Consider the following 22,629-nt stretch of genomic DNA (forward strand, 5'->3'; position numbering starts at 1 on the left):
TTTAAAACACGGTGGGTTGAGGAGGTGAAAAGGAAAATTTTTAAAGATAGTTGCTGTGGATTGAAAGAAGCAATAGTAATACTGATTTATAGATGACAGGTTGTAGTTTGAGCTAAAACAAGATATTATTTGGTGTGAAGATTAAACTCTGGGTTTCCTCCATCTCCTTCCATTCATCATATGGATAGCAGGTACATACCTGGAGGAGTTAGCTGAGGGTATCAGATGAAAGGGATAAAAATCACTGATTCAGCAACAAACTAGCAGGGACTCATGTCCATGTAGTTTGAATTAGGACCCATATTAATGTTTTTATTGATGTTTTTGTGAAAATGAATCAAGACCATATAGATTAATTCAATAAACAACACAAAGACAAAAATACTTGACTTGTGTCCTTGGGGATTATTTTTTAGGTGTTTACTGCCTATCTTCTTCAAACTAGATTCTAAGTTCCATGAGGGCAAGGACCTGGTCTGTCTCATCCACTGTTGTTTGCCCAGACCCAGAACAGTGCCTGCACACAACAGTTGCTTGGTAAACTGTTTCACATTGCTTAAACAGTAGGAGCAGACTGTCCTAAGTGCTGTGAGATCAGTATGCTCTGGTGCTCTGGAAGCTGAGCATTAGCTCTGCCTTGGGGTTTGGGGAGCTTTCAGAAAGAAGGTAGCATTTGAGCTTGAAGAATGAGTAGGACTTTATGAAGTGGAATGGAAAGAGAAGAGTATTCCAGAAAGGTTGGAACATCATTAAAAAAAAAAGAAGAAGAAGAAAGGCAAACGTTATGAAAAACATGGTCTTTGGGGGCTAATGAAAAGTTTATTTTTTGAACATTGCTACTTTAAAATGTGCACACTATTAGTGGAAAGTAAATTTCCTTCCATATAAGTACACCTTACTTTATGGAATAGTTGTGAAAGAAGGACCACAGGGAAATGCAAGAAACTGAAATTATTTTAATTTGGCTAATGCTTCTAACGACAATAAAAAAATTAGAAAGATTAAGGGGGGAACGTAAGAAATGTTCACCATTTAAAGATGATCACTAACCTGACTTTCATAAAAACAGATCAATGGAGGTGGAAACTGCAAATACTTTTATTTAGCGAACATCTACTATGTAACAGGGGTTCCACATTCATTGCCTCACTTAATCCTCAACAATAGTCAGAAGAGACAGGAATCACCACCCACCATTTTACAGATGAGGTAACAGAGGGGGCAAAATAGCTGGGTAAACTACTGAGATGATAGATGAAACTGAAATCAAGGTGAATCTCAAAGGTCAATGTATTTCTCCTACCCTATGCTGCTACTAACTTAAGAAACTTTTTAATTAGAGAGAAAAACAATCTTCAGTAACATGAAATAGAAAACAAAATAAAGGCACAGATCTGCAGAGTGTGTGTGTGTGTGTGTGTGTGTGTGTGTCTGTGTTAAGTGGGTTCTCGGCCAGGTCCTATTGTACTGTGGAGCAGTGTTCCCCAAATAGCTCTAAGCCACAGTGTCTATAGTTCATCCATTATAATTAACCCCAAGGTTAAGGTATTGTTTCTGAAGCCTGATTGAAATGCAGATATGTAACCTGGGAGGACTGACTCGATCTCTCAATTACAAACCTAATTAAAGAGCTGGCTCTTTGAGAACTTGACCCGACTGGTCCAGGAGTCGTGAGAGGCGGGGACTGCCCGGGCATCCCGGCGGGAGAGGTCCCCAGGCACAGGAAAGCAGGTGAGGGGTGGGTGTCTGGATTGGGGGAGGCACTCAGTGAGGCCGCGGAGGTGGGAGCCGAGCCTTGTGAACAATCCTCTGGGGAGGGAGTGGGGAATACCCTTGCCCTCTTATTCCGGGACTCTTCGGGAATCCCACAGACAAGTCTCCCGAGGTTCACCATCTTCCAGTCCCCGGCGCCTCCGGGGCGATGGGGGTGGGGGTGTCGACCCGGGAGCAATTAAGCTGGCCACCGCAGCCTACTCCCCGCGCTCTGCCCGGGCAGCCGGGCCCGCAGATTTAACCCTCTCCCCTCCGACTCTCCGACTCCCGCGCTGGGGGCCGCGCTCCCTCCCCCGCGGCGCGCCCGCTGCCCTGGACTGGGCATGCTCAGTGGCCGCCCGCGTTATGCTTCCAGGGAAACCTCCGCACGCCCTACGCGGGCTGCTCTCGGTCGCCTCCTCGCCGCCGGCCGCCTGGGGTCCGTCCCAGCTTGCTCCGCTCCGCGCGACCCAGATTCCTGCCCCGCCCCCGCCCCTCCCGCGCCCGCAGCCAGTGCGGCAGCCGCGGCCACCCGGGTCCAGGCTCCGCGCCGGGGACCGACCGCGTGCATCGGCGCGGCGGAGCGCGCAGCTGGGCCCCCTGGGGAGGGCGGCGATGGAGACCCGACTGCCGCGTGCCCGGACCTGCTGAGCTGCCGCGGCCGCCGAGTCCAGGTGGGGAGCGGCGCCGGGGCCCGACCCCGTGGGCGCGGAGGGGCGAGGGGCGAATGCCCTTGAGCGGGAGAGAGGTGGCGGCGAGGACTCGAGGCACCGTGCGAGCTGCGCTGCGTCTGGGGCGCCGCAGAAATGCCAGGCTTGTGGGCAGAGGGGACGGGAATGAAAGTGCACGCTACCTCGGTGCAGGCGCTCCGTGGGCACCCGGGACCAAATCTGTTCCCCTATCCTGCCCCCCAAAATTAACACCCGAAGGGCGAGTGTCGGCCTGAGAGGCTGTTTGCATCCTGGCCAGGGCGCGGGTCACCTAGCGACTGAACGCCGAGGGCTCCGGAGGAGGCACTCCTGGCGGAGGCCGAAGTGGGAGGCGGGGACGAGAGGCGGCCTGGCCTGGGCGCGTGGCCGGTCCGGGTGCTGGGGTCCCCTGCCCGGGGACTTCGGCCCCTGGGGCAGGGCAGGACTTGGGTTTGGCGGACCGCAGAGCTGGGGGTCATTCGCGCTGCAGACCCGGGGGCACCGTCTGAGGGGCGAGCGCGCGGCGCCTCCTCCTCCTGTCGGGAAACTCCTCACTTACAGAGCATCCTTCGTTCCTAGGCAGGTAGGACTGAACAGGCGAGCAGAGAGCCACGGCTGGCCGAGTATTAAAAAGCGTAACAGTGAAGTGTGGTGGTGGGGGTGTGCGGTTGTGCTTCCCACCCCCACCCCACCTCCGAGCGTGGGTGCTGGCTTCTCTTACGGTATTTCTGCTCAACCTGTAAGTGGCGAGTCCGGTAACACACCTTATGAATATTTCAGGAACGACCTCGCAGGCTCGGTTGCTTCAGATCAAGTTTAATGAATAGGTTTGTCAGCCTTTCTTGTCTGCACAGGCAGGTAGAAATTCTGTGCCTCAGCTTTCCAAATCTCATCCCTTCCCTGTACCAACTGGGAAAAAGACTCTGCTAACCCCCAGTGAGCTTTAGATTGATACTATAAATTGAGCCTGTCGTTCGGAGAGACCAGTTTTGGGCAGACGTCCAGGCATTGCTTTGCTTCTCTGCAGTGTGTGCGTGTTCCTCCGGGAGCTTGACAAACGTCCTTAACTGGAGCTGCCAAAATGGTGGAAAGCAGGTAGTGTGCTTATGTTGGGATAAACGTCTTAATTCATTATCATCTTATGACACCAGGTAGTTACAGCAGACTTAGTCGTTCTCTGCCTAGAAGTTGAATCTGAGATCGGTCTAGTTGAAATTTTGAGGAAGGCACACGCTTGTATCCCTCTGCACTGGAAGGCATTTATCTCTCTCAAATTCCTTCTGGGAATAAGAAATGAACGTCTTTTCTGTAATCACTGTGAAGAACACTGAAAGAACACATTAATTGAGGTAGGGAATTCTCAGGATTGGAACAAGCTGTAAGGCATCTTTCCTTATACTTTGGGTTTTAACTTCCATTGCACCATCGCCACTAATCAGGAAACCGACGTTCACAACAGTTCCTACTCTAAAATGGTACTCCTCTGCAGAAGAAGGCTGCTTTCTCCTCCTTTAGTGAGACAGGTGTGTCTCTAAACGACTTGTGAGGGTGTCCTCTGTTGACCAAGATTTCGAGCCTCCGAGATTTGCACAATGCTAAAAGAGGTAACTCTTCTCTTGCCAGCCCATACATGGTGAAGCCGGAGCAATTTGGTTTACAGATATTTCACAGAGAAGGTTTTTCCAATAAGGACCCACTGCAATTACATCACCTCTGCCTGCCAGGCTGCTTCTCTCCAGACTTAATGAAGACAGTGTGCCTCACTGTGCTTGATTAATGAAGAAAAGGAATCCCCACAAATGAAAGACTGATTTATTTCTCATATTGTGTTTTCAAAGTTAATTTCTCAAAAAATTTTAATTATTCATACATAAAGGCAAGGACTTAACTCAGGCATAGTAATACCTCTATGAGAATCAGCTCTCTAAAAGATTTAGGGCAACATTATCGTATTCTTTGTGCTGAAATTACTGGTAGATGGTATTAGAAGGGAATTCTATGAAATTAGCAAAATAAGTAAAAATTTTATATAATAAACAGCATTTCCTAAAGTATGTTACTGAGATGTTCAGAAAGTAAGCCAGCTGCATTAACAGACATAAAATCTGGCTGATTGAGAAGTTTGCAGATCTTGCATGCAAACCTCCAGGTGCTCTAAAGAAGCATTCTTTGACTTCTCTGAGAATTTTGAGAGTCACTGGTAGAGCTGTCAGATGTAGCAAATAAAAATAATCTCATCACAGTTAAATTTAAATTTCAGATAAACAATGAACCACTGTGTTTGGTATAACTATGTCCCATGCACTATTTGGGACATATTTGTACTAAAATTTTTGAATTTGTTGTTCATCTGAAATTCAGTTTTGACGGGGCAGCCTGTCTTTTATCTGGCAACTGTATAGTCACTGGGGATTTCTCATTCCTCTGTTGGGGGTCACTATTTTTTGAAAAAATAAAGTGGAGCAGAAGTCATATGCTGTTCTGCAGGCAATCTGGGTCAAGCTCAGTTCTGGTTCAAGTTATTGAAAATAACTCAGGCCTGAAAGTGAGTAGTTGCAGTTCAGCACACCCCTGCTTACTAGATTTAGTGAGAGGTGCCGAAAGATACAAAGATAAGTAGGGGACTTGGCGGGTGGGAGCATAGAGCTACGTCATAAGATGTGAGACTTGCAGGGTCCACTATAGGAACCTGGGAAGGACACTGAATTCTGCTGAGCAGCTCCAGTCAGGGAGTGAGATGACCAGCAAGTTTTGACAGGTCTGGCCTTGAATGAGAGAGTGAGATCTTATCCTGGGAGGCAAGGAGGAAAGAAACTCATGGGTTTATACCTAGTAGGGGGGAGCTGGAAGTTGATGGCCTCAGTTGGAGGACAGAGAAGCCTGAGAATGAGGAAAGTGACAAGGGGATGCTAAAGGATGTTAAATAGTTGCTGATGGGAATGGAAGAGGGAGATGAAAAGGGTCCAGTGCAAGGATTTGGTAAATTCTTAGGTGAATTCATCTCACTGCGTTTTAAAAAACAGTTGGTCTGCCCTTTGACTAATACCCAAAGGGCTCCTTCATTATTCTGCTAGCATCCTGGTTTCCTCAGGTTAAAAAAAAATCGTCATCAAACAAGTCTGGAGTAGAGTATGTAAAAGTTTTGTTCCTTTTATGAAAAAGACAATACTTAAATGTAATATTTGAGATGCTCATCAATATTGAGTAGCTTTGGCACAAATTCCTGAAATAAGCAGATGTTTTGGTTTTAACAAATCTGTTGCTTCAAATAGGAAACGACAGTAAATTGCAATCATTTTCTGATTTAGTCCAGTTATCTTTAAGGAAGCAGATTCTGATGATGGAAGGAATGTGGATTTTACAGAAATAGCACTATGAGAAAATGACCATATGCTTGTAGTACCAGCGAGTACCTATTAAGAATGTTCCAAATGCAATTAATTCCAAAAAAACAGCACACCACTTACGTTTGTGTTATTGAAGACCCAGCGGTACTTTCACTATTGGGGTCAGCATAGGAATTTTCCAGGGAAATTGAACATCAAACCACTGCAGTCCATGTAGAGAACAGAAAAATCTTCATTTTCTGAAGATTTCAACTTGCCAATCTCAAGCAAGCGTTGTTGGCGTGCCATTGTACATTGTACTTTTGTGAGCAAATCTAGTTATCTCTAGGGACCATCTTCAGAAAAGCCGCATATGTTTGAGTATCCATGTGTATGGTTAAATTTCTACTTCCTGTTTTACTATAAGTTCTTTAAAAAAATTGGGAGGGGTAGTTAGGTTTATTTATTTAAGTTCTTGAAATCATAAGAATTACTCTATGCTAAAATGTACAATGAAGCAGTTAATTAGTGTCTTTCTTATCGAATGATTATTCCTTAGAATAGAGCAGAAAACAGCTTTCTTTCAGGTATTTGTACTGTTCCTCTTTGTAGTGTCTGCCAAATATGTCCTATCTTATAGTTCTGATAGTATATGAGAAAAAAAGTGATCAAGGACATCCTGAAGTTGCTAAAATCTCAAGGCAGTTAGACCACAGTTTCTATTTTCAGTGAGATTTCACGTGGATGTGACTTATTAAGAAAACCTTACTGCAGTGGTCTCTAATGACAGCTCATGTGGACTGGCACCCAGAGAGAGCTTTGACAGTGTGCTCAATTCACATTCTAAGTCCTCAGTAAATACTCTGAATTTAAAGAACCCGAAGACAGTATGTTCTTGCGTCCTGGGAGCCTTTAACCTGCCAGCTCACTTACGCTGACCACAAGCAAGTCTTATTTTAAACATCAGTTTCTGTGCTGTGAAGTGGAAGATATGGCATATTTAAAAAGAGAATATTGTGTCAACTCCAATCATCTATGTGTATAAAATAAACATTAACTGTTGCTACTGTTTTAAGGGAAGAACAACTTCATTCTCAACGTAATTAGACAATCTGTATATTGTCTGTGTACTCTCTGTGGTGTTTCAGAAGACATCAAAATAATTCACAATTTGCTGTGTTTGACTTTTCGCGATTTCGGTACAAAGCAAGATGATTGTGGTAAATGCTTAAGGAGAGCTTATTAAGCCCTTTTTAAAAATCAGCCTCAAGCAAGCTAATGACTGCAGATTCAAAGTTTTTTACGTAGCAGTTAAACGTGGTTTCCATTTGAATTATTGGGATCATTGGGTTTGAATTATTGGGTAATTACAATGCTTGGTGTAAGCGCTTACTTTAGCCACTGTTACTCTCCTTCCTATTTCTCTTGTACAAGTAGACTGTGAAATCTGCCATATGTTTTGAAGCTTTCATTCACAATGAAACTAATAATTTATTTATCCCACAGCTGCTTTTTGGTTTAGCAGATATCACCAATGATATCATAAGCTCTGTTCCCTAAATTTTTTTACGTTACCATTTGGCATTAGAAATATTTTAAGTGTGAATCAATCTCTGGAATGAATGTACTATACAAGTACATTTCTTCCTTTTCCTTCAGAAGAAGAATAAGAATGCTGTACCCTTCAGTATTTGGAAGCCAGATTTTCTGAAGATTCTATATTTCAATAGAACACTGACATTTTAATTTTGGGTTTTCTTTGGTCTTAGAATCCATTTAAATTAGCAGAAAACCTAATAGTTTTTAATTGAGAAGTTTAATCATACATTCTTTAAAATGGTGTACAGTTTTAATGAAAATATATATTCACATCATTAGTCATAACAATTGTAAATATATACACCCAATATAGGACCACATAAATACATAATTTTGAAAGCCTGTATTAAAATACCTAACATAGAATTTTGATTTTCATGTTTTGTCTCATGTTTAATGTGTAGGTAGCTCAATATGTGAACCAGTGCATGAAAATCAAGACTTACAGAACAGAAGGATTGGGTTATAGTTATTGTTCTCTAAAAAGTTCTGCGTTGTATCAAATATTTCTTCTATTATTCCTTTAAATTATAGATAACGTGGAGTATTGAAAATAGAGCTAGACTCATCAAATTTTTACATGTACACAATCCTTCTGGGACACATCTATCAACTAGCCTCTTGAGTAATCACTGTGGGTGAGATGCGGAAATGAGATCTGGGATGTGATCTAATAGGTGGGTTGATCGGCTGTAACCAAAGAATGTTTATAGGCGTGAAAGCCGCCTAGAAGGTGGTTTCTGTTAGCCTGCTTCAGAGCTCTTCCCTTGACCCTGACATACATTTCTACAATTTTATCAATGATTCAGATACTCTTAGACCATACACATATCAGGTTTGCTGATAGCAAAGCTCCAAGAACAAGTAAATTTGGATGACAGTCAGGATTAAACTCATAGCCCTCAGCCCAGAGCAGGAGCTGAAACTAAGGTTATATTGAAAGTGAATAGATGTTGGCTTCCTTTAGTTTCTAAAATTAGTTTTCTCAGGACGAGGAGTGGAAGTCCTACTTTAACAACAGTTCGAGTTGTAAAAATTAGCTTTAGTTCACTTGAGTATTAACCAACAATACAGAAGAAATTAATGCCTTCTTTGGTTGGGATTCACAGGGCCCATATCAAAAAGGTTGGAAACTGACACTATAACATACTATACTGAAAGTGAAGCATCTTGGGCCCCCTCTCAGGGATGTAATAAGAGAGAGTGCCTGGCTCATGTGAGTCTGGGTGGGACGTTGGCTCACATGACCTTAAAAGCACCTCCTAAATCTGATTATGCAGTTTCAGTTGAGTTCCCAGGCACTTATACATGAATCTGCCAACGTCTGATTCAGCTTAGTAACATTTATGTAGCATATAACTATTGTACGTCTTTCCTTGATTAATAATGAATATCTATCCGTATTCTTTTCTCCTTAAGGGTTATTCCCTAGATAATTAATCAATCATCACTTAAAATAAGTACATCTACTCTGTGACCACCACTTAGATATTCTTTACTTACAGATCACACTTGAAGTTCTTAGTTCAAAATGGTACATGTTTTGGCGGGGACGGTATAGCTCAATGGTAGAGCATGTGCCTAGCATGCATGAGGTCCTGGGTTCAATCCCCACTACCTCCATTAAATACATACATAAATAAACCTAATTGCCTCCTCCCCCCAAAATAAGTATTTTGAATAGCCTCAAAGTAGGCATGTGTCTACGTGTCCTAAAATAAAATTGCACAGTACATCTAACTAAATTAGACAAAAACAAAAGGCAGACGTTGTGTTCACTCAGTGTGCTCTGTGTGTACTCTGTTAGTCTGCACTGTGTTTTGGCTTTCAAAGGTATTTGTTTATAGTGTAGCGTGGACACCTGTCATTACTCTTGAGCACTGCTATCTGGACCCCTTTCTCACATTGATGGGGTTCACCCATGTTATGACACAGAGCCCACTTCTCACCATAGAAGTTAAAAGTGCCAGATGCTTCCTTTCCCAGACATCTGTGCATCATAGATGCGGACCCAGACTCTGCCCCAGTGGCAGACGTTTCGGTTGGCAACACGCTTGACCCGTGCAGGGGCGTCAGAAGAGCCAGCTCCGGAGTCTGGACCTGGTGGGGGCAATGGAGGTATCTTTCCTGGGCTGGTTCTGTGTCGTCATTCTAAGCGTTATTTTTGACTACGTAACCTCTAAACCCAGTTCTCTAATTCTCCTTGAGATTCTGTGGGTGACCTTCACAACAAATCCCTTCTCTGCTAAAACAGGCAAAGCTGGTTTCTGTTCCTTGTGATAATAAACCCTGGCTGGTACGGGGCACAAGTCCGTGCTTATATTGGCGTATGAGGCAGTCACTGGGACCTTTTGAGTACAAAGCACTCTGAAAGGCACGAAAGGAGATACTCATTCATTCTCTGAGTACTTCTGGAACAAGCCACCTTGCTTAGCATTTGTCGGAAGGAGAGGCACCAAGAAGTGGTATTTTCAAATCAGTATCACGAGGACACATAGGAGAAGGTAGGAATGCTACTGTGCAGGCAGATACTCTGCAATTCTGCTGATTCTCAAGATGGATTAAGTAGGGGGATGAAGGGTTGGGATAAGAAGAGATGCTTTGAGGGGAACCTACTGTGTTTCATCAATTCCAAGAGTCAAATTGTTTTCTCCATCTTAACATTTATGAAATTAGGAAACATTGTTAGAGTGTGTGATGTTTTAATTGCCAGTTTTTTTTCCTCAACCCATCTACCACATCTCACTGAATCTAAGATGTCACTGTTACATTTTTTACCATTAAGAAAAAAGCTCAGTAAGTAATTACTAAAACATGATGATACCGAACACCATACTGGGGGCTCTAGAGTAGAGGATTGAAAGAGAACCGAAGATACTTAAGTCAGTCATGGAAATGTGTGAGTTAAAGACCAAATTCCTTTTCATTGTTCTTGTAGTCTGCCAAAGCTGTTAAAAGAATAATAGGTTCACCTCTGCCTTCTGTTATGAACATATTAAGGTGATCATCTAGCCTTGCCTGGCTGTAAAATATGCCTGGCATACTTAGAGTGATTCTCAGCTTTGTGGACGGCTCCCTTTTTTTGATAACTTTTTTATTTGGGAAATTTCAAATATACACGACAGTAGACAGAATAACATAATCGATCACAGTATTAAACAATCATCAACTCATGATCAATGCTGTTTGATTTCTAGCCCTACTTTCTATCCACCCCATTTTATTTTGAAGCAAATCCCAGCAACCATACCACACCACTTGTAAATATTTCAGTATATATCTCTAAAATATATACTCACAATATCATTATCACATTCCTGGAATAAAATCTATAGCTTATAGCACTTTTTTAATAAGCAAAATTTGCATTTATTTTAATTAAGTTTTAAGCTCCTTTTTAAGGGGGAGTTTTTAAAAAGAAACCAGATGAGATATACTTCAGTGTCTACTGATTTCTCTTTTAAGAAATTTACATGATGCTGGTAGGACGTATCACAGCCCTGCAATAACATCTATCTCAATTTTCCATTTTGCAGCTTGCTTTTTCTTTTTCTTTTTTTTCTAACATTTTCTATTGAGTTATAGTCAGTTTACAATGTTGTATCAATTTCCAGTGTAGAGCACAATTTTTCAGTTATACATGAACATACATATATTCATTGTCACATTTTTTTTCACTGTGAGCTACCACAAGATCTTGTATATATTTCCCTGTGCTATACAGTATAATCTTGTTTATCTATTCTACATTTGCCTGTCAATATCTACAAATTTTGAACTCCTGGTCTGTCCTTTCCCACCCCCTGCCCCCTTGGCAACCACAAGTTTGTATTTTATGTCTATGAGTCAGGTTCTGTTTTGTGTTTATGTTTTTTTTTTTTTTTTAAGATTCCACATATGAGCGATCTCATATGATATTTTTCTTTCTCTTTCTGGCTTACTTCACTTTGAATGACATTCTCCAGGGACATCCATGTTGCTGCAAATGGCATTATGTTGTTGGTTTTTATGGCTGAATAGCATTCCATTGTATAAATATACCACTTCTTCTTTATCCAGTCAGCTGTTGATGGACATTTAGGCTGTTTCCATGTCTTGGCTATTGTAAATAGTGCTGCTATGAACATTGGGGTGCAGGTGTCTTTTTGAAGTAGGGTTCCTTCTGGACATATGCCCAGGAGCGGGATTCCTGGGTCATAAGGTAAGTCTATTCCTAGTCTTTTGAGGACTCTCCATACTGTTTTCCACAGTGGCTGTGCCAAACTGCATTCCCACCAGCAGTGTAGGAGGGTTCCCAGCTTTCTTTTGAATATAATCTCTAGTTGAGGATTTGTTAAAGAATATACTGTTGTCCTTGTCATTTCCAAAGCAACCTTTAGAAAAATCAAATCTATATTATTTTTAGTTGCAAAAGGAGGATTCATAATTACTATGTCAGATGACTTTGACATTCTGCTGGATAATAAGCACACATCACATTGAACCATGTCACCCTGTGCCAACTCAGACTCTTCGACTTGCCTATTAAATATTTCTCTTGCATCTTCACCTGTGTTGGATCCAACAAACAACCTGCAGTGTGTTCTGAAGTAACCTGGGCTTTTTGACTTTATCTACCTGATGCCGGCGATGCTCTAGTTCCTTGAAACTTACTTTCTTCTTTTTCTGTTTTTTTAAAATGTGGGTTCACAGGGTTTAAGGAGACTAGACCTCACAAGGCTGGAAGCACTACCCTATGTGTGTCATCTCATTTAAAGTTAATTTTTTGTTTCTATCAAAATAATACTTATGTGTCATTTCAAACATCATATAATTATACAACATTAGAATGAAAAATAGCAGACCAGTGGCCAAGTCCATCTCCATGCCAGGTTTGCTTCTCAGGAACACTCTCTAATTCTTTCAGCTGTTTCTTCTGGTGTGTTTCACCTTACTTCTAAGTAATCTGTTAATATTGCTATTTCTTAATATTTAAAAGTATCAGATCTACTGATTTTCTACTACAGAATGAAGATTTGACTTTCATACCTAACCTCTCTCTTTTATGTATTGACTTCTCTTTCCTCAGTTCTCCCATTATTATTTTTTTAAAATTTTAATCTGTGGGCAATGTAAATTTCATTTCATTTGATTTTTTTATTGAAGTATAGTCACTTACAATGTGTCGGTTTCTGGTGTATAGCGTGATGTCCCACCAGAAACTGACACGTCATAACTGACTGTACTCCCATTATTTTTAGTTAGGGGAGATCCACGTGTGTTTTGGTGTGGAGGATCTTCTGAGGGGTAAATCTCCAATAATCCGAGGATCAGTATTCTGGCTGCCTTTGTTCTGGGAGTTGGGTAGGAGAAGAAGGCCGGATAAATCTCGCATTTATCATGCAGACTTTCATTTAACCTCCTGGTATTCAATACGACAGCTCAGTCTTGTTTTCTTGTTTACCGAGATTCAGAACCTCTGTACCTCAGCCTCTTCAAGAGGGGTACGCCTGCTTTCATAGGGCGGGGAAGGAGCTCTAGGCCCTGACTAACTCTTATGAAAACTTTCAGCCAGGTCTCCTGTGTTGAGTTCGTTTTGCATTCCCACCTTTAGAAGTGCTAGGCATCCCTTAGTCCTGAACGTGACCGAGATTCTGTGCTCTGAATTGTAGTGCCTTCGGCTCACTTCCCTCACTGCGGGCTTAGTCCGTTCGGCTAAGTCAGTTACCACCTGTCCATCTCTTTCTCAGCTTCCGGAGCTCTGCCGACAGCTCCCGTGCTCTCCTGTTGCCCTTAGCCTTACGGAATTTTGCCTTTTTGCTTTCTTTCTTCTCATGTTGGTGGGATTACATGTGTTTTATTTGTCACTTTCAAATGGAAGTCCATGACAAGCTTTAAGGGCACACTTAAAAGGAGTTAAAGGTGTAAAATAATGTGAATGCATCAGCAGTAATTACAGTGGATTGATGAGTGCTTAGGGTCTCACGTTGCCTGTGTAAACTTCTTTATTTACCATTCGTGTTTCTCCTAATTCATAGTAAATTTTAATACTCTCTTAACCTAGTCCTAGCACCGTCTTAGCAAAACAGTCTACTTAACACATGGTACTATAAATAATATGCACCCCCAGTTGTTCAAAAAAAGAATTTCACGCAATTAATGATCAATTTGTCACACATCTGTGAAGAGTCCATAAAGCTGACGCGTTGGTTAGGATCCCTTGTCTAGTGTGGTCTGGTTCTGTCTGACATGACTGAAGTGAATTTTCGTCGGAGACGCTCAGAGCTTCTATATTGACTTCGGAAAGGGCACTAGATTCCATGCAAAAGATCTGCTAGATTTCCCATTCCTTGTGGGCAAAGCCTGTATGATTAATTTTGTGTCTCTAGTCCTTAGAAAGAACTGAACATAGTAGGTACACGATAAAGTTTATTGACCAGAGTTAAGAGCCGAGACCTTTTCCTACCAATGGGCTGTCTGGCCTTGGATAAGTCATTTGTTGGATTTGTTTGAGGCCCCCCCAAGAGGGAAGGTCACTTGGGAAAGGTATAGAGGAAGAAAAGAGTGGAGAACGGGACATTGGGGAACAGTTACACTTAAAAGGCAGGCAGAGGAGGAATGGGAGACAGATGCAAAACCAGGAGGACGTGGAAACAATGGAAGCCAAAAACAGGCCTTTCAAGAAGCAGCATCACGTGAAATCACATCAAGTAATGTAAGGGTAGGAAAACGGAGCTTGGACTGGACCATGCTTTACTTTCAGCCAAGCATTTATGCGCTCACTCCCTCACTCTTTGTGTAGATAGGTGTTTGTCTCTTGTGAGATGTTTATGGTCGCAGCGGTCTTTGTAGTATAAGAAAGTTGTGTTGAGCCCTGTGTTTGGGTAAGGATGTGACTGGAAGGATTGTGACAGGGGAAGGGAACCAGGGCCCAGAGAGACTACGCAGTGAGGAGCTGGGAGGACCTCCGTGAGGCTAAGCAGGACGTGAGTTGCTCAGATGGAATCAACCTATAACATAACATAGAATTGCTTAATCAACCTGGCTTAACCTGAATAGGAATGTTTGAGTCAGAAAACGGGAATCCTCTAGTGGGATTTGCTGCAGGTCTTCCGGGTTCTTTGTCATCAACCAGTGGATTCTTCTGAAGAGACATCATGGCCTGGAATTTAGAAATAAATAGTTTTCAGTCTTACTGTATTTCATCACTTCTAAGATTTTTCCCCCCACCTCACTGAAATTGGGCTGCGTCATGATTTAATTAGCAGCATTTTATTTTTCCTTAAGGACGCATGACATAACGGTGCACCTCACCATCGATGGCACTGATGCCAGTACCACTGGAAAGAACCAAGCAATACTCGTTCAGCAAACATCGGTCAAGTCATGCATATCACATCATAGCTCTAGAATGAGTTCAAAACTATTTTTAAAATTTGTTTTACAGCACAAGTTGTTGTAGAAGCCCCATCTAAATGGTCTACTTCTCATAAGCATTCTCAGAAGAATTCTGTTATCTCTGCGGTCAGGTTCAGCAGTAGCCTTAGAAGCAAGGTACCCTGTTTGCCTCCAGGTCCCTGGAAATGTCCAAGTTTGCCTGGACTTTTCTGTCAAATGTTTTTAGACAGATGCCCTCACTGCGTTCTCATTATATGAAAGTGGAAATTTTGCAAAAAGCATCAGTGGATTGACAAAATCATATCCATTTAGTTTTTATGCATACATAAGTTTACCATTCTATTGTGGTTTTATGCATACATAAGTTTACCATTTTATTGTGATTTTATTTAGAAATTTAACTTCTAAAACTAAAGAATTTCTAAAACTGAAACTATTGTATAGTGAAAAATGTACAAAATCTAGACTGAGTATTTTTGTGGAAAAATGGGTTCATATTTAGATTTTGTAATTTCCTTATTCTTTTGTAGATTAAAGACAGGTTTCATCAATCCTGCTCCGCCCGCCCCTTTGCTCTCTCCATGAAAGCGGGAGATGGATGTAGGCGACCAAAATGAAAGCCAGAAAATCACTGTACATCTAAAGCAGAGCATAAATATATCTGCAGGCAGTTCTGAATTCTGTGGCTGGCATGGCCTCCATTGTTATAAATCACAAAAATAAACCCTGGATGAATGTTTTATTCCTGAACAAGGAAAAAAGCGTCTTAGTTGTCATTTCAGTGAGTATCAGCAGAGCTTTTTTTCAAGCTAATCATCAGAGGAGGAGGAAAGGAAAGTTCTGGAATGTGGCCTTAGGGAGATTATTACACATGAGCATTATACGGCTAACGCGGCTAACGCGACGTGCCGGACAGCGTGTGTGAGATGTGAATGCAGAATCTGAAAGATTTTCCAGTTTTCTTGAATAGTAAATTTCCATATTGCTTCCCCTTTGGCCTCATGTGCATACCTATATTAAGTAAAAATTTGCATTTTATGCATGTTTCAGATGCTCATAAATAGCCTTAGAGAATTTTCTTTTCTTTCTCCTCCGCTCATATCCCCTTCTCTTCCCTTCTCATTTCACATGGTAAGTCCGACTGCAGGACATTCTTTGAAGACTGAGTTCCTCGTCTGTCTCTGGCTCCCTTGCACTGACACCGTGTTTCTTAGGACTTGACAAAATAAGGAGCTTGATGCAAACTTAGCCATTTTCTGAATTTGCTAATTGAGAACCTACTGATTTGCATAATTTGAACCTGATACTTGACCCACCTGATCTAAAAAGACTGACCTCCTTGTTCTGTTTTGTGGGTGGGCTCAGCCAGAGCCCGGCACCTCACACTGCAGGTGACTTAACCGGCTCCTCCTCCCCCGCAAACCACCCGCGCCGTTGCCTGATGTGCCCACAGAGACGCGCTTCCTGCTGAGAGGTCAGGCTTGTTTTGGAGAACTTTCTCAAGTTCTTGAAAACCATCCACAGGCATGCAAACACACAGAGCATAATAGAGAATTCATGGGACCTATGAGTTGAATTAATTGCATCCTAAAACTACCTTGGCTTCAATTATCTTCTCTGTAAATTTTGGCCTTTATCAAAATTGTTGCTTTTCTCTTTCATTTTGCCATTTCTACCCAGATATAGCTGTTGCTGGAGAAAGGGTGGGGAAAGAGAGGCCTGTATCTGTTTCCGGAAGAGTTGCAAATCTCTGCCCACCTGACTGATTCAGGGATGTCACCATTGTGATTTCATTTGACTCTGGCAGGGCATGAGTACATATTGTGAGAGCATTCAGTGGGGAGACTGACATTTCCACATGGGCTGAGCTCCTTTACTTGAAGTTTATCATTGTCATCAGGAAATTTTTTTCAATTACTTTTAGTAAATACTTAAAGTGACATAGAATAATGAAGATGCTGGATAAATGGAATTGAACTGAATTGGTGGCCATGGGCTTTCCTCTGATACCCAGAGCAGCTTTTGCTCAATCATCCTCTTAGGGGAGAAAACTATACAAGTTTTTATTTATGAATCTTATGGTTTAACACGTCATTGTTTTCATTCTTCTTTCACTAGAAATGGGAATACTGGTTCAAACAGCGGACATTAAAGTAGTGACACATAATTTCGATATTGCTAATCTTGAATTTACCATGGTAAATGTGTGGGCTCACCCCTCCCTCAGCTGCTAAATGGATTTTTTTTTTTCACTGCTTCTAAAAAAATGCAGCCCAAACTTTCTCTTTAATCTAGATTCTGGGGGAGGGGCAGCAGAATGTTTTCATCTTCTGATTGTTAATTTCAGTAAGTTGTATTTTGAGGTTGACCCACTTGATTGGTTTTTTTCTCCTGGAAGTGTTGTAACATGAAAAGACAACAATAAGAAGCCAAAAAAAAAAAAAAAAAAAAAAAAAAAAACCCAAAACCAACCAACCAAACAATAAGAAGCTATTAGGGAAATCTAAAGGAGAATGGAATTTATCTTGCTTTTTGATGAATACAAGAAAACTCATTCAGGTTAGTATATATCTCCTAGGTAGATTTGGAATATTTTACCACCCATTAGATATATTTTATGTATAGTAAAAAAAAAAAAGGCAAAATGAATATTTTCATCTACAAAAGGGGGAAAGGTGTATGTATTATGAGAACTAACACATGTGGAGGTAGACTGAAAGCAGGACAAGGGGAGACGTTGACTCATGATGACCAGTGACTCAAAGGACAATCTGGGGAGAATGAAATCACCGCACAAACAGCACAGTGGAGCAGGAGCCTGAATTTCATTACGTTTTCTACACCCAAGGGAACACTACATGTACATGGGGGGAGGTATTTTTATTATGTTATTTCAGAATAATGCTGCCAATGATTCATATATTCTAGGAAATGTGGCCTCAAGAAAGAAAACAAAATTCATCCTTTTTTGGCTCTGTTGTATAATTTCTTCCCATAAAACTTGCTTTATAAACCTTTCAGCTTAATAGTACGTTTGCTTCAAGAAAGGAAAGAGGTTAATTATTCAAAAATCCCCCAGCTGGCTTCCAGAGGAACATGAGTTCTGAGGGGCAGGTAGACAGCCAGGCCTTGATTATTCCCAGCTCTGCAGTTTTGTCTGAATTGAATACACACCCTTATGTCAATCCAGAATGTTACCTCAGTGTTTTCCAGAGGCAGCACAGGAGAGTGATTAATAGCAATGCCTTAGGAGCCAGGCTGTGGGGATTTGAGTCCCAGCTCTGCCAGTATTAGCTGTGTGACCTCGAAAGGTTGCTTAACCTCTCTGTGCTGCAATTTTCTCAGCTGTAAAATGGGAATAATGACTATTATTCATTTCATAGGATGACTATTCAGTGAGTTAATATAAATAAAGCTCCTAGAATGTTCCCTGGCATAAGGTAAGCACTTTGAAAATGTTAGCTATTATTCACAAAACCTTAAGCTGAGATTTAGTTTTTTACATTAAATTTTTATTTTGAAATGTTCTCTATGACAATGTTAAAAATAGGTGTAATCCCAAGTTAGGCAAATTATACCAGTGGAACAATAATTACTTTGTGGGTTGTCTTTTATCTATGTATAAACATTGTGGGTCCACAAGCATTTTGGTCGTTACAGGGGATACAGTCAGTTAGAATCTGAAGGACTACATAGAAAGGAGCTTTTTTCATCTCATGTAGGGATTAAGATTTTAAAGAAAGGAGTTCTGCTCCGTGTCGTTGAGTCTCTCCTTCCCTGGGATGCTCAACAGATGGATGGGCTTCTGAAAGGTAGGGTCACCCGGTGGTACTTTACAAAGAGCCTCAGGGGGCTTCTTGCTCATAGGAGGCAGGGCAGGTTCTTTGATGCCAAGTGAGAGGATGAATTTTCAGAAGCAGCAGACCAGTCCTTGCTGCCCCTTTCCTCCCAGTTGGGAAAAGAAAAAATACAAGGAGCGCAAAGCCCCGCACACAGCACTGAAGTGTCAATTGATCTCTGGAGGTGTTTGATCCATCAAGTGCAGTCATTTGATCCTTCCCTTCAGAACAGGTCAGGGCACTATCCCTGCACACATGGAGAGGAATTACTACAGGTGAGGAGAAGGGAGGGGTCAGGGAACCCAGGATTATGACTATATTCTTTATTTTGGTTTTAAATACCCGCAGGGTTTTTTTTTTCTTCCAGTGGGGCATTTTTAGTGTGTTTTATTAATGTGGTTATTGAATAGTGCTGTTGGAGAAGTACATTTCTCTAGAAGGATGCAGAGTTCATTTCCACAAATCTGCATTGAGCTCTCAGTGTTCCAGGCACTGTGTCAGGCCCTGGGGCTTCCCTGGTGCCCTGGAGGAGCGTGTAGTCCAGAGGGGAAAGAAACATGACGTAGATCATTTCAGAACAATAGGAGAGATTTAAAATATAGCACATAATTCCGATATCCACCCTGGATTAAAAACCCTTCTAGAGAGGAAGCTACAGGGAAGGGACGGCACCCAGAGCAGTTTCCACGTTTCCCTTGTGCAGTGAAACAGGTGGCTTTGGAGCTACCGTCTGTCTAAAAAAGGGTGAATTTGATGTAAGTAATACCTCAATAAATCTGAATTCAACAAAAAGTTAATACATATCAGCATTTTTCAATTAGTGAGACAGATACAAACAAGGCAACATGAAATTTCATCAAGTTAAAGTCGACAGGCTGGTGTGCAGAATACTTGAGAAATCTATCAGGGCTACCATTTTCTTAGGGTGCTGTGCAAACAAAAAGCAAACTCAGATTCTCCCTGAGCTTAGGCCCTGCCCAGCCATTTGAGCAAAACTGCTTTGGCCTACAGAGGAGTAGGTCAGCTCAGTGCTGCTCGTGGAAAAGAGGTTCAAAGGATCTTCCTTATCAGTCATGGCGCAGAGTATCATATGGTGCACACCAACTATGATTTGTTCCGTATTCTTTTATGCAGATTTTCTAGTTAATAGTGATTAGGCCATTAACAAGTGTGCCTTCTTTAAAACAAAGCTACATTTCAAAAATGAAGTAAGCAGTAATTCTTTTTGCTTTTCTACAGAAAACATTTACAGGAGTTATTTAATGAATACCCAATGAGCTGTGAGTTAAATGGCCTTTTGCAAAGGCTTCCTTTTACACCCAAACCCATTTTTGGTGGCTCCTCTTTGGGGGATGGATAATTAGAACTAATCATTATTTTCCTTCCCTGCACTTGTCCCACCCAACCAGCAAGTCCAGTTGATTCTTCCTTCAAAGTGTTTTTCACCTCTGTTCACTTCTCTTCGTCACCACGGTCAGTGCCCCAGTTCAGGTCACAACTTGCTGGAATTTATCTGAACAGTCCCTAAGTGATTCCTCACTTGACAAAATGATCCTTTACCCTAGAGGAGGAAATAATAAAAATGAGAAAATAAAAATACTAGAAATGAATACCAATACGGTCAGATCCATGTATATCCACACTCCCACTTGACCCTGCAAATTCAAAATGCACCGAAGACGTCCAAATACTCCAAGACTCCAAATCTGATCTCCAGAATCCCCTATATTAGGGCAAGATTCCACTGTCTACCTAGTTGCCAGACATAAACATGGGCATAATTGTTTGATTGTTTGATTATGCCCTCCCTCCTCCTTTTCCTTCACTGCCACCCCCCAATCAATCAGTTAACACAAGTCCTATTGATTTTCCCTTCTAAATATCTCTCAAATCCATCACACTCTGTCGCTGTCTATTGCCTTATCCTGCCATTGCTGTTTGCCTAGATGATCGTAATAACCTTATAAATGATGCTGCTGCCTATAATTTCACCGCAGTCTAATTTATTCTCCATACTACAGTCAGAGTACATTTTTAAAACTAGAACTCTGATCATGTCACATCTCAGTTTATAACTTTCACTAGTTCCTCACTGGTCATGGGATAAGGTTCAAAATCTTTAATACTGCATACGAATTCTTCAGTGATCTGACCCTTTCTTGCCTTTCCATATTTTAAAAAAAATTTTTTTTGAGTTATAGTCAGTTTACAATGTTGTGTCAATTTCCAGTGTGGATCACACTTTTTCAGTTATACATGAACATGCATATATTCATTGTCGCATTCTTTTTCGCGTGAGCCATCACCAGATCTTGTATACATTTCCCTGTGCTGTACAGTATAATCTTGTTTATCTACTGCCTTTCCATGTTGTGCCTCTGTTTTTCCTGTTCTTCTCACTGAGCACCACCCGAGGTCATATTGAATGTTTTCCCCTCCGCATGTTGTGTATTCTCTTGCTTCTAGGACTTTGCATGTGCTATCTGGGGGAACCCCCAGAACCCTACGTCTAAGATAACCCTCAAATTCACTTTCTCAGTATTTATTTCCCCTTGTAATATTGTGGTTAATTATCTTTTGTTTTTCTACGTCCTCTTCTTTCTCCCTCAAGACTGTTGGGTCTGGAGGATGGAACTCATGCCCGTCTTGTTCTGTCTGTATCCCTAGTGCCCACCTCTATGTCTAGAGCATAGTAAACGCTAACACCTTGTCATAATTTTTTTTAAATTTTAGAATAGTTTTAGATTTACAGAAATGTTGCCAAGATGGTACAGGGAGTTCCCTTATCCTGGCACCCAGTCTCCTCTGTTGTTAACATCTTACGTTAATATAACACATTTGTTCCAACGAATGGACCACTATTGATATTTCATTATTAACTAAAATCCATGTTTACTCAGATATCCTTAGTTTTTTAATGTAATGTCCCTTTTCTGTTCTAGGATCCCATCCTTGATGCCACGTTGCATTTAGTAATCACGTCCCATTAGGCACCTCTTGACTGTGACAGCTTCTCAGATTTCCCATGTTTTTGACAATCTTGAGAGCTCTGAGGAGTACTGGTTGGGGATTTTGTGGTATATCCTTCATTGGGAGCTTGTCTGATGTTTTTATCATGATTAATCTGGGTTGGAAGAGGGAAGACCACAGAGGTAAAGTGCCATTTTCTTTTTTTTTTTTTTCATTTTTAAAATGATTTATTTGTTGCCCCTCCAAATCTGAAATTCACTGGTGCTCCAAGGAAGTGCAGAGTTTTATCACTTTTGTCAAAGATGAACATCAGTGGTTGGTGGCTTTCATGTATTCACAAACCTCATCTCCAGTTCTGTGACACACTTTCTGACAGTCATACTACCGCGATTGTGTATCTTCCTGGTTTCGTATTCACCCAGCATCCCAAACACTGAATCTCACATGCTAACATACCAAGGCCCTCCTCAGCCCAGCCCTTTCCCAAACACGTATTCCGAATAGCTGGCCCAATCTCGGCACCCAGCTCGTCCTGGTAGGGGCTCACAGGTCCTGCCTGTTCACCACCCTGCAGCTCCTGCATCTTCCCTCCACGCAGTGTTGACTGCAAGCCCACAGGCCTGCAGAGAAAGGCCTAAGTCACGTGCACGTGGGTATGAACCTGGATGACTAGAAGCTGGGCCAGAACTCTCAGGGTTCCATGGAGGTGGCCAGGCAAAGTCAGTGCACGCATGTCAGGCCAGCACCTGAGAGAAGGGACAGCCACCTCCCTTGTGGGTCTAGCAACTTTACAGCTTGGGGCTACATTTCCTGAAGTGCCATTTCATCACATCAGATCAGGGCTATAAACTAGCAACATGAGTTACCACTGTAATATCAGTTTTGATCACCTACCGGAGGTAACATTTGCGAGTTTTCTCGACTATACTTATTTCCCCCCATCCCGTACTGGACTCAGGAAGCCACTACAGGCCTAGCTCAGAGATACTGCCAGCCTGGGTCCAAACCAACGCAGCAGAGCAAGTCACATGGATTTTTTTGGCTTCCCAGTGCACATAAACATTGTTTACACTATAC

General features: G+C 41.8%; 1 protein-coding gene and 1 pseudogene across 4 annotated transcripts in view; one reads left to right on the forward strand and one right to left on the reverse strand.

The window, feature by feature from the left end:
- The first annotated feature begins 1,612 nt into the window (after window positions 1-1,612).
- Window positions 1,613-22,629, forward strand: part of ELMOD1 (ELMO domain containing 1) — a 73,719-nt gene continuing 52,702 nt past the window's right edge. Inside the window, exon 1 of one of the 4 annotated variants that reach the window (XM_045516542.1) lies at window positions 1,613-1,731. The gene's annotated coding sequence lies outside the window, so the exon portion shown is untranslated. Of the gene's footprint in view, window positions 1,732-2,117; window positions 2,427-22,629 lie in introns of those variants that run through there. The other 3 variants (XM_074356868.1, XM_074356867.1, XM_074356866.1) reach the window with 3 other exon arrangements.
- Window positions 10,425-19,657, reverse strand: LOC141575835 (rRNA N(6)-adenosine-methyltransferase METTL5 pseudogene; annotated as a pseudogene).

This window comes from Camelus bactrianus, chromosome 33, assembly GCF_048773025.1.
Source record: "Camelus bactrianus isolate YW-2024 breed Bactrian camel chromosome 33, ASM4877302v1, whole genome shotgun sequence".
NCBI lineage: Eukaryota > Metazoa > Chordata > Mammalia > Artiodactyla > Camelidae > Camelus > Camelus bactrianus.